Here is a 9,121-nt window from a genome sequence, read left to right on the forward strand (position 1 = left end):
TGAGGTACGCGGTACCTCAATGCGTGGTTATGAGAGCCACCAACGTAATCAAAAAAGTCAACCATAGAACAAGATTCCTCTACAGGATCTCCTCACTGGTCAACAAAAACACCTTGAAGACCTTAACAGGAGCCCTTGTACAGGGTTTCTTTGACTATGCATGCACCTCCTGGTACCACAGCACCTCAAAGGCCCTTAAAACCAGGCTCCAGACTTCCCAAAACAAACTGGTCAGGCTCCTACTTGATCTAGCCCCCCGAACCCACCTCACCCCTGCCCACTTCGACAGGCTGGAATGGCTTAGGGTCGACGACAGAGTACAGCAACTTGCAATGGGTCTGGTCCACAAGATTCGATACACCACCAAGATACCCATGTACCTGTCTAGATACTTCCTTAATGTTAACGAAGTCCACACCCACAACACCAGAGGGAGTGCAACGAACCATGTACAACCCAGATTCGGCACAAACAAGGGACTAAATTCTTTTCGCTCCTATGCCACCAAAATGTGGAACGCCCTACCAACTGTCATTAAGACATGCGAATCCCTTGACTCCTTCAAAACCGCTCTCAAAGGGCACCTACGGATGGCTGCAATTCGAAACTGGCCCCCGTAAAATCTGAATCCCCCCCCCCCCCGCCCCCCCCTTTTTTCCCCTCACTGTATATATTTCTTTTCCCTTTTTACCTCCTTTTTGATGAATTCCTGTTCTGTCTATAGAAGTGTCTATTTGTACGTCTCTAAATGTTTTGATGATTTGAACATGGTGGACCCTGTTGGAAACAAGTGTAATGCTTAATTGGGTCGTCCACTCACAGTTAACAGCCTTTGTATTGAGTTTGTGCTTGAAATGTACTGTAATTCTGCAAACTGTTAATAAATTCTTCAATCAATCAATCAATCAGTTAAGAATTGTGTTTGTGATGAAAAAATTGCTGAGTCATTCAGGCAGTTAACATGGAGTTTTTGACACATTATGATGGTACACCTGTCGCTTTCAGGGCTGTAGTTCACGTACTGTATGTATCTGGGCTATGGTTGTGACATTGGGTGAAAGAGGACGAGTGTGGCTACAAAATTACCGAAACCCATGCCTGTAAAGTGAATATTTTGGCCGTGAGGACGATTTGTTCGGAGAATTTCGGTATAGTCTTCACATTGGCTTCTCACTCTGATCTGCTCTCTCTCTGGGCGTGCGACACTCTGAGTCGAGATTATTGCTCAGACCACACACACTTTGAACTGCAATAGCGGGCAAACCGTGCAACGTATTCGAATTCCGTCTGAACCACCACAAAGTCGATGGCCTCGTGTGCTGTTTGACGTTTAAATCGTGTTTCTACGTACCAGTATGCCAGAGCAATGTGGCTCCAAAGTAACGTGTCGTTTTCTGTTTTTACCCGCGTCTCCCCATCGACTTTGAATGGGGCATTTTTCGCGTCGTTTATTGCAAATTACGTCGGAACGGTAACGCGAATCGGAAAGAAAAGCACAAGCACACCATTCCCGGCCGAGCCGCACGTTTTGATGTATATATTGCGGGGCTTTGGCAAACCGTGCGGCCGGCCATAGACGTCAAAGTTTCGCGTATTGATTATAATTACTACGATTACGATTAAGTATGCGTTTTAGATTTCAACCTGTGTTTCTGCCATTGCATGGCAGGCACCCAGAATAATAAAGTCAAACACTTAGTCTAGGAATAGCATTTATTTATTGGACATAAATGTTAAACAGCAGCAGAATAAAATCAAACACTTATCCAAACGGTATTGAGCGTGGTGCGTGAGCGTTTGCCCACGGTGGCCTCGTGCGTGAGGCTCATAGTTGGGCACGGCGGTCCGTGCGTGAGCGTTTGCCCACGGTGGCCTCGTGCGCGAGGCTCATAGTTGGGCAGGGTCGGAACAATGGGATTTCGGGATTATGGGTTTAATAGTGTAGAGAAAACGGGATGTCGGACCTATGGGAGTTCTTAATTATTTGCTTTTTTCGGAATTATGGGAGGTCGGAATATTGGGAGGTCGGAATAATGGGTGGACACCAGAGGGGCTACCCTCTATAGTGCTTTGGCACCTTCCCAATCAACAGGATTACCAACAACACTGCAGATGACCCACAAATAATTTAGCTTCCGCACAGTGTCATTAAATTAACACATTAAAACCCTTTAGGTTCTTGTGTGTTGTACACAAGGAAACATATGCAACACAACACAACTGCACAGTCACTTCCAATCCAGCTGGTGATGTCAATTGACTCAGTCAGAGGTGTGTGTGTGTGTGTGTGTGTGTGTGTGTGTGTGTGTGTGTGTGTGTGTGTGTGTGTGTGTGTGTGTGTAATCCAATCCAAATCACAATGTTGCACATTAAGATATATCAACTGTGGACCCAGGGGGACGATTTGTATGAAATGTATACTACAAATAGCAGATCTACAAGCTCACAACATGTCCAAACAGCCAAACTATCTCAAACTCTCACACAGACACAGGCACACAGCGTTTCTTTGTTTTTCACCAGCCTGGTAAAAACACTGACGACTCTCATTAACTCCATGTCCATGTTGTCAATGAAAGTTACATTCCGAGGTGTTTAATATTAAAACAAACGGCTTGTTGTAACAAACACTAGTCTAGTGCTTGTGTGTGTGTGTGTGTGTGTGTGTGTGTGTGTGTGTGTGTGTGTGTGTGTGTGTGTGTGTGTGTGTGGTGTGACCAAGAGGTGGCGTGCACGACCTGATGATTTAAATACATGCACGTGCGTTATTATGAATTCCACTTCAGCTCAAGCCAACTGACTGACTGACGTTAGACTGTCTGCAAACAGAAATGTATGCCTAGATTCTAGGCATACATTTCTGTTTGCTGGTTTCAAATTGAACCAACAGCCATCTTGTTAATGGCTATACTAAAGGTGCCTAGGCCTACTACCATTTTTGTGATTTTTCTCATGCGTTTTCACAAACCAAAAAATCAAAAACCAAAGTTTGCTGAATTCAAATTGAACAAACAATATATTTTTAAAATATATGTTTTAGCCTATATATGTTGGATTCAGATTAAACAAGCCAATTATAGGCCTACTAAGGTACCCTGACCTACATAATTACACCTAGAAAGTAGAAACCCCTTTCAAACTTTAAAAACATCTTATGGTGGACATGTTTACCTGAAAATGAATCTTGTTGTTTCATATTTTTAGAAATACAGTGCTTTCAAATTTGAGAAATGTATAATGGGCAGTGGCAGAAATCACTTTCTTCTAGATACTCCATTCACACTTTTTATAATTCAGCTTACTGTGGACACACATGATGGAACCTTTAACTTTGAAATGTTTTGTAGTTTTTTAGTTATTTAACATAAACTCCCAATGCATTGTCAATGGCAATATAGCACAAACTTTGGCACAATTTTAAATGTAGGCATTCATCAGACACTCTTAATCCAGAGCGATTTACATTAAGCAAGAACAAAAAGCATGGCAAATTGGCAATACATCACATACATAAGAAATAGTTATCATGAATCATACGTAAGCTAAGAACATAACAGTGGAATATCTATAGATCCATATATCCATAATGAAACTATGCATACATACTATATAGTGCATAATAGTGTCTACATGAAATGCTATCTATCTTACACCAGAGTAAGACACCTGGGGGCGCGTGCACGCATCCGCCTGGGTGACAGCAGACTGCTGGGCGAGCGCTGGCATTTGGCATTGGGGGTCAGATCAACATAATATGGAATGAATTCTGTACTGGCCATATATGGAGCGTGTATTGAGTGTGTACAGGGTTTGATGAGGTCAGATCAACATAATGGAATGTCAGAACAGATCTGATCAGCTCCATAGATGGAGATCTAAGGGTGGCAGTTGGGGCAGTGTCTTGAGTGTACAGAGGTTGATGAGGGCCCAGTTAGGGCCGGGCCTTCATTATCGGGGCACGGTACTAGTCCTTATACTAGTATAGTATGTATACATAGCAGTACATTTACTTAACTACTGTACTTAAGTAAAATGTGAGATATATTTGTACCTTGGAGTATTTCCAACTTCCAGTACTTTTACTTAACTTAACAATAATAGTGTCGGAATGAATGTATGTATATAGACAATATTTTAGGCCAATAAAAAAAAACTTTATACCAAATTTCCCACCCCACTGCCGGACTATAATAATAATCAAAATCTACAAAGTATAACTATAGGAAAAAAGTTTACAAATAATTGTAGTGGAGTAGAAACAGTACTTGCAGTTTCTATTAGTTGGATTCCCCATCGATGATGTCACTGGTGGACGGGTTTCTGAACTGCCCACAGCCCTCCTACAGTATGAAACACAGACTGAGTAGAAAACAATTGTGCTATTTTACCATAAACAACCAGTCGACCTTGAGCCTTAATCAGGAGCTGTAGTAGTCACAGGGTAATCTAAGCGGTGGATATTGATCTTGTCTTCATGTCTTTATGTATGTAAATTGTCTTGTTCTTTGCGTTATGTCAAATGTGTGTATATGTGTTCTGCATACTTGGCTGCATGGGTCGCAAGACACATTTCAGTGTGAACTGACAATAAAGTACTATATCATATCATATATCATATCATTAGTGAGGACGAATTATATGAAGATAGGATGAAAAGTGGTGAAGTGGTCCTTAAATTTAAAAAAAAGTCACAATGGGAGGCAAATTACGGTTTTATTTGTCTTCATTAAGTATTTGTCACTGGTACATGACCATGTTAGATGTCATTATCCCAGCACACCAACATTGTATTGTTTATTACAGTTGAGTATAGAGAATTGGCACAAAACAATATATTAATGTTGAATAATCTCACATGAAAATCCCCTGTACACAATAATACTGACGCTAAAACACAGAAAATAAGCAACAATAAATATGCTCAAGGGGAAATTAATATAAACCAATTTGTGTCAGAACAGTAAAAACATAACAGATTCAAGTTCCACATCCAGCTGTACCAGGTTTTCCTTTCTCAGCACAACAATTGGCCAAATTAAAAGTTCCTTCCAGTCTGGAATAGCATACATACAACTATCCTTGCGTTTAACCGCAGGAGAAAAACAACAAAGACAACGGTTTAAACCTCAAGTATTCTCCAGTGTTTACTTGAATGTCTGTCATACATTGAAAACTGTTACAGTTTGAGGTGAGGAGAGGCCATTATTAGAGACATAGACATGAGAGGTGATTCCATTGAAAGCAAATACAGCTTCTCTCACATCTGAAGTCCCATTTATTGTTGATGAAGGCTGAACGGTCCTCCCATTTGAGATGAAAGTGGTTCGTCAAGAATTTCAGATAAGAGTCAAAACAAATAAAAAAGTTAAATGTATGTCTCCCAAGTGTGTGACTAAGGCAAGCAAGCTCATTTATACAGTAAGGTTTACTATTTACATTTGGTGAGTAAACTTTGCAAACATTTGTGGGGTATGTCTCCCCCTACTGGTTAAAACTGACAGCAGTAACAGTGCAGTACTAGTCATTCTTCCAAAGAATACTCGCCACACTCAAAAGAAACTCTGTCCAGTAAAATAGCATGGAACGATAAGGGGATCGACATCCTAGCCAAACTCCTAAAATGACTTCAACAGAATGGTATGTATGCAAATGTGTTAAAGCAGTACCCCCGGCGGTCCCTGACGCGGTCCTCATCTAAATTCTTCCCGTTTAGAAACCAATTTGGATCCATCCCTTACAGGTCTTTCAACTCTTGACAGCTATGGGAGTCCATGACCCTAATAATGCATACCCACGTGGGGGTCCTAGAAATGGAAAAGTTTGAGAACCACTATACCATGTTTTCAAAGTCACAGAGCACTGGATGCATGGGTCGAATATGTACTCTAGTGTTACAAACCACACACACACACACACACACACACACACACACACACACACACACACACACACACACACACACACACACACACACACACACACACACCATTAATGTAGTAGTCTATTAATGTAGTGGGACAATTCTTCACCAAACCACACTGTTGCCATCCATCACAAACCTAAAAGGACTAGGATAATGCTTGCTGTCTGGCAGAAAACTTGTATCTCTGTATCTTTGGGTGTGGTTTTTATTAAAACATATTTAGTAAAAACCCAAGCTTACATATATTGTGTAGCGACTCTGGAATAGGACCCAAACCCAGAGCCTTTAGTTTGAATATCTCTTTCGACATGACAAGAAGTCCAATGCTATCCATTGTGCTGCTGGGAGTTGAACCCAGGACCTTCTGTTTACTAGACAGGCACTTTAAAGAACTAAGCTATATGGTAACGCACCAACAACCTTAGGTTTTCCCCAGGCAAGGCCCTGCGGTGTCAATGTCCAGCCAAGTGGAGGCAGCATAGCTTGATAGGGCCACTTTGAGGCCAGCACACATCACACCAGTATAACTGGCCACTGGCCACCAAATGGTGGTAGTATTGCACTGTAATAACAGATAATTAAAGCTTTGCTATTACACGTTAGTTATCCACTCCTGCCCCACGAACGGCCGGCCGCACCTTGTTTGGCGGGCGGCAGGGTCATCCTGACATCCCTGTCCATCATGGTAGTAAGTCATATCATACACTTATTTGTTTGTAGAATGGGTACATTTCAAACAAAAGCACAAGTCAATACAAAAACTGCTACGAGGATAAAAATCACTAAGACTTGTTTACATCAGCGTCCTCCATTTTCAATTCATCAGAACATTTAAAGAAGTACAGATATACACTTCTAGGAAATAAGGAAATCATCGTGTATATAGGCTAGTTAAGGAAAGTTTTAAAAAAAATGAGGGGGAAATGTGTACAGTATGGAAAAGTATATATGGGTCCAGAGATTTAAAATGTATGGGGGTCCGTGGTCTAATGCCTAAAAGTAAGGGTCCTTGAAAGTAAACAGGTTGAGTATTTATTTTCTTAAAAAACATGAACCCAGATATTTACTCAAGACCTTTTCTTTTATTTCCATGTTAATTGGCATTTATACGTTTTCAACTCTGAATAAATATAGTTTCAGAATTCAAGAAGGATTTATTTGTCACTTATAATGACATTATTAAAATGTTTATGCCATATGTTTTGCAGAGACTGCTAATACAACACAATACCAAAAGCTAATGACAACTTAATAATTCTGGATGTAATGAAATACAAAATAAAACACTAAAATGTCATGCTCAGTTTGATGCTCATGTTTCATGCTCAGTAAACAGTTTGACAATACTATTCTCGTACCGTTTTTTACTCCTGTCTAATAAAATTCTAGGACGACGGACACTTTTATCTACAGTTCAGTCCGGTAATTTACACACATGAATACAGATAAGGCTATTTCCGTATCTGCTCTAGAGAAGATATACAACAAAATAGCCAAACGTTGAGGTGCCCAGATGTCCTATAGTGCCAGATGCCCACCTATCCTGTATCCAATTTTAGTTGCCAACCAATGGGTTCTCTCTTGAAATTGACTTTTGCAACCTTATAGAGACACACGGGGACTACAAATTCCACGCCCCCAAATGAGACAGCGTCCCCACTTCTGGTCCGTTAGACCAGTGTACTGCATGCCAGCCCATAGAAGTCAATTGAAATTCCACTGTAGTTAGCCTACTTTTAAAATAATACAACATGAACTGAAGACTATATTGATTTGAATAAAAATATGTTTCCAAATGTATGAAGTGTCTTTGTCAACATATTTTTTTGTTTTCTCAATAGATGACTTGTTTCACATTTAATTTACCACTTGAATGAGTTACCCATAATGTTAACGGAGCAGAGCTGAGTTGACAGACTGATTACCTGTCGCTTATAAGTGACGTTCCAAGCGCCGCCGAGTTTGAAGATACATTATCCGTATTTGTGGTGCATGGTGTGAACATGCAGGCGTATATGAATTCTTTATACAAAGAAAAAATAAAACTTGTTGGATTATCAATTTGTCCATATGATTTGCCTAAAAGTAGTTGGGAAAATGACCCAACTAAATGGCCAGGAGTGACATATCCATTGTCAACTATCTAGTGGATTCTCCAGGTTTATAGATAATAAAATATCAATTAGAATCTATCTTATGTATTACAGTTTTAATACATATTACAATATATGGGGTATTTATTTATATAGCCCATATATTGCAATTTCACGGGAATTGGGAGCTTCATGCATGAAGAATAATATAATAAATTACTTTTCAGGCAGTCAATTTCAGTCTGTGTAATCCTATATAGCAGCATATGCTCCTCATATGATTTTGCCTGACTTCTTGATATTGTCAATCTATATCATATTCAGTAGGATAAGATTAATGGTTCACATGACGCTCGTCCTTCACGTGCGTCGTGGCGTGACTTGCCTTGTTTTGAGCGATAAAAATGCTTTTTATTGAACAATATAAGGACTACACGGGTGCTAATAAACGTGCAAATGTATAACATCCGTAGCTCCGGGGATGAGCACTTTATATTTGAAATCTGAACGCTTATGTAGCCTACACTTAAACGTTGTAAATGTAGCAAGGCACTAAAGACAGGGTGAAGTTGCGTCATGACTGACTATCATAAATTTCAAGGCTATTTTCACTGTGACATATACCTTCATAAGCTTCACTTGAATACTTAATTTCCACCACTTGTGGAGTTCACAAACTTCTTCTGGATGGTTTCACATATTTTTTACTAGTGGATGGGTGCAGCCATTTCTGGCTCTTTTCATGATCAGCTGGAAGTTGATGAAACATCAAGTCTGGGTTTTTTTCTTTGTTGTTTTTACAAAGAGGAACGCAGCACACTTTAGGCATGATGAAGACCGGCCGTTTAACCGTTTAGCGTTTACAACGCTGGACTCTGTCACGCTCGTCGTGGTCGCTCGATCCGTCGCTGGGGAATGCCGCATCTAGCGGTATTTATAAGGATTAATGCGTGACGTACAAATCATACGTCAGGGAAACTTCAATATATCCGATGCTAGCAGTCTTTACAATCTTATGGAGTATATTATAGTACATTGTGGGTTGTATATTGAGATGGCAGGTATATGACATTAAAAAGGACAAATAAAACATATGGGACACATT

At 40.2% G+C, this 9,121-nt stretch overlaps 1 protein-coding gene across 1 annotated transcript in view; it reads left to right on the forward strand.

The window, feature by feature from the left end:
• The window catches only part of elp1 (elongator acetyltransferase complex subunit 1), a 226,919-nt gene that overhangs the window by 97,182 nt on the left and 120,616 nt on the right, over nucleotides 1-9,121 (forward strand). The gene's annotated exons all lie outside the window — the stretch shown is intronic.

Source organism: Electrona antarctica, assembly GCF_951216825.1.
Source record: "Electrona antarctica genome assembly, chromosome: 1".
In the NCBI taxonomy this organism is placed as follows: Eukaryota; Metazoa; Chordata; class Actinopteri; order Myctophiformes; family Myctophidae; genus Electrona; species Electrona antarctica.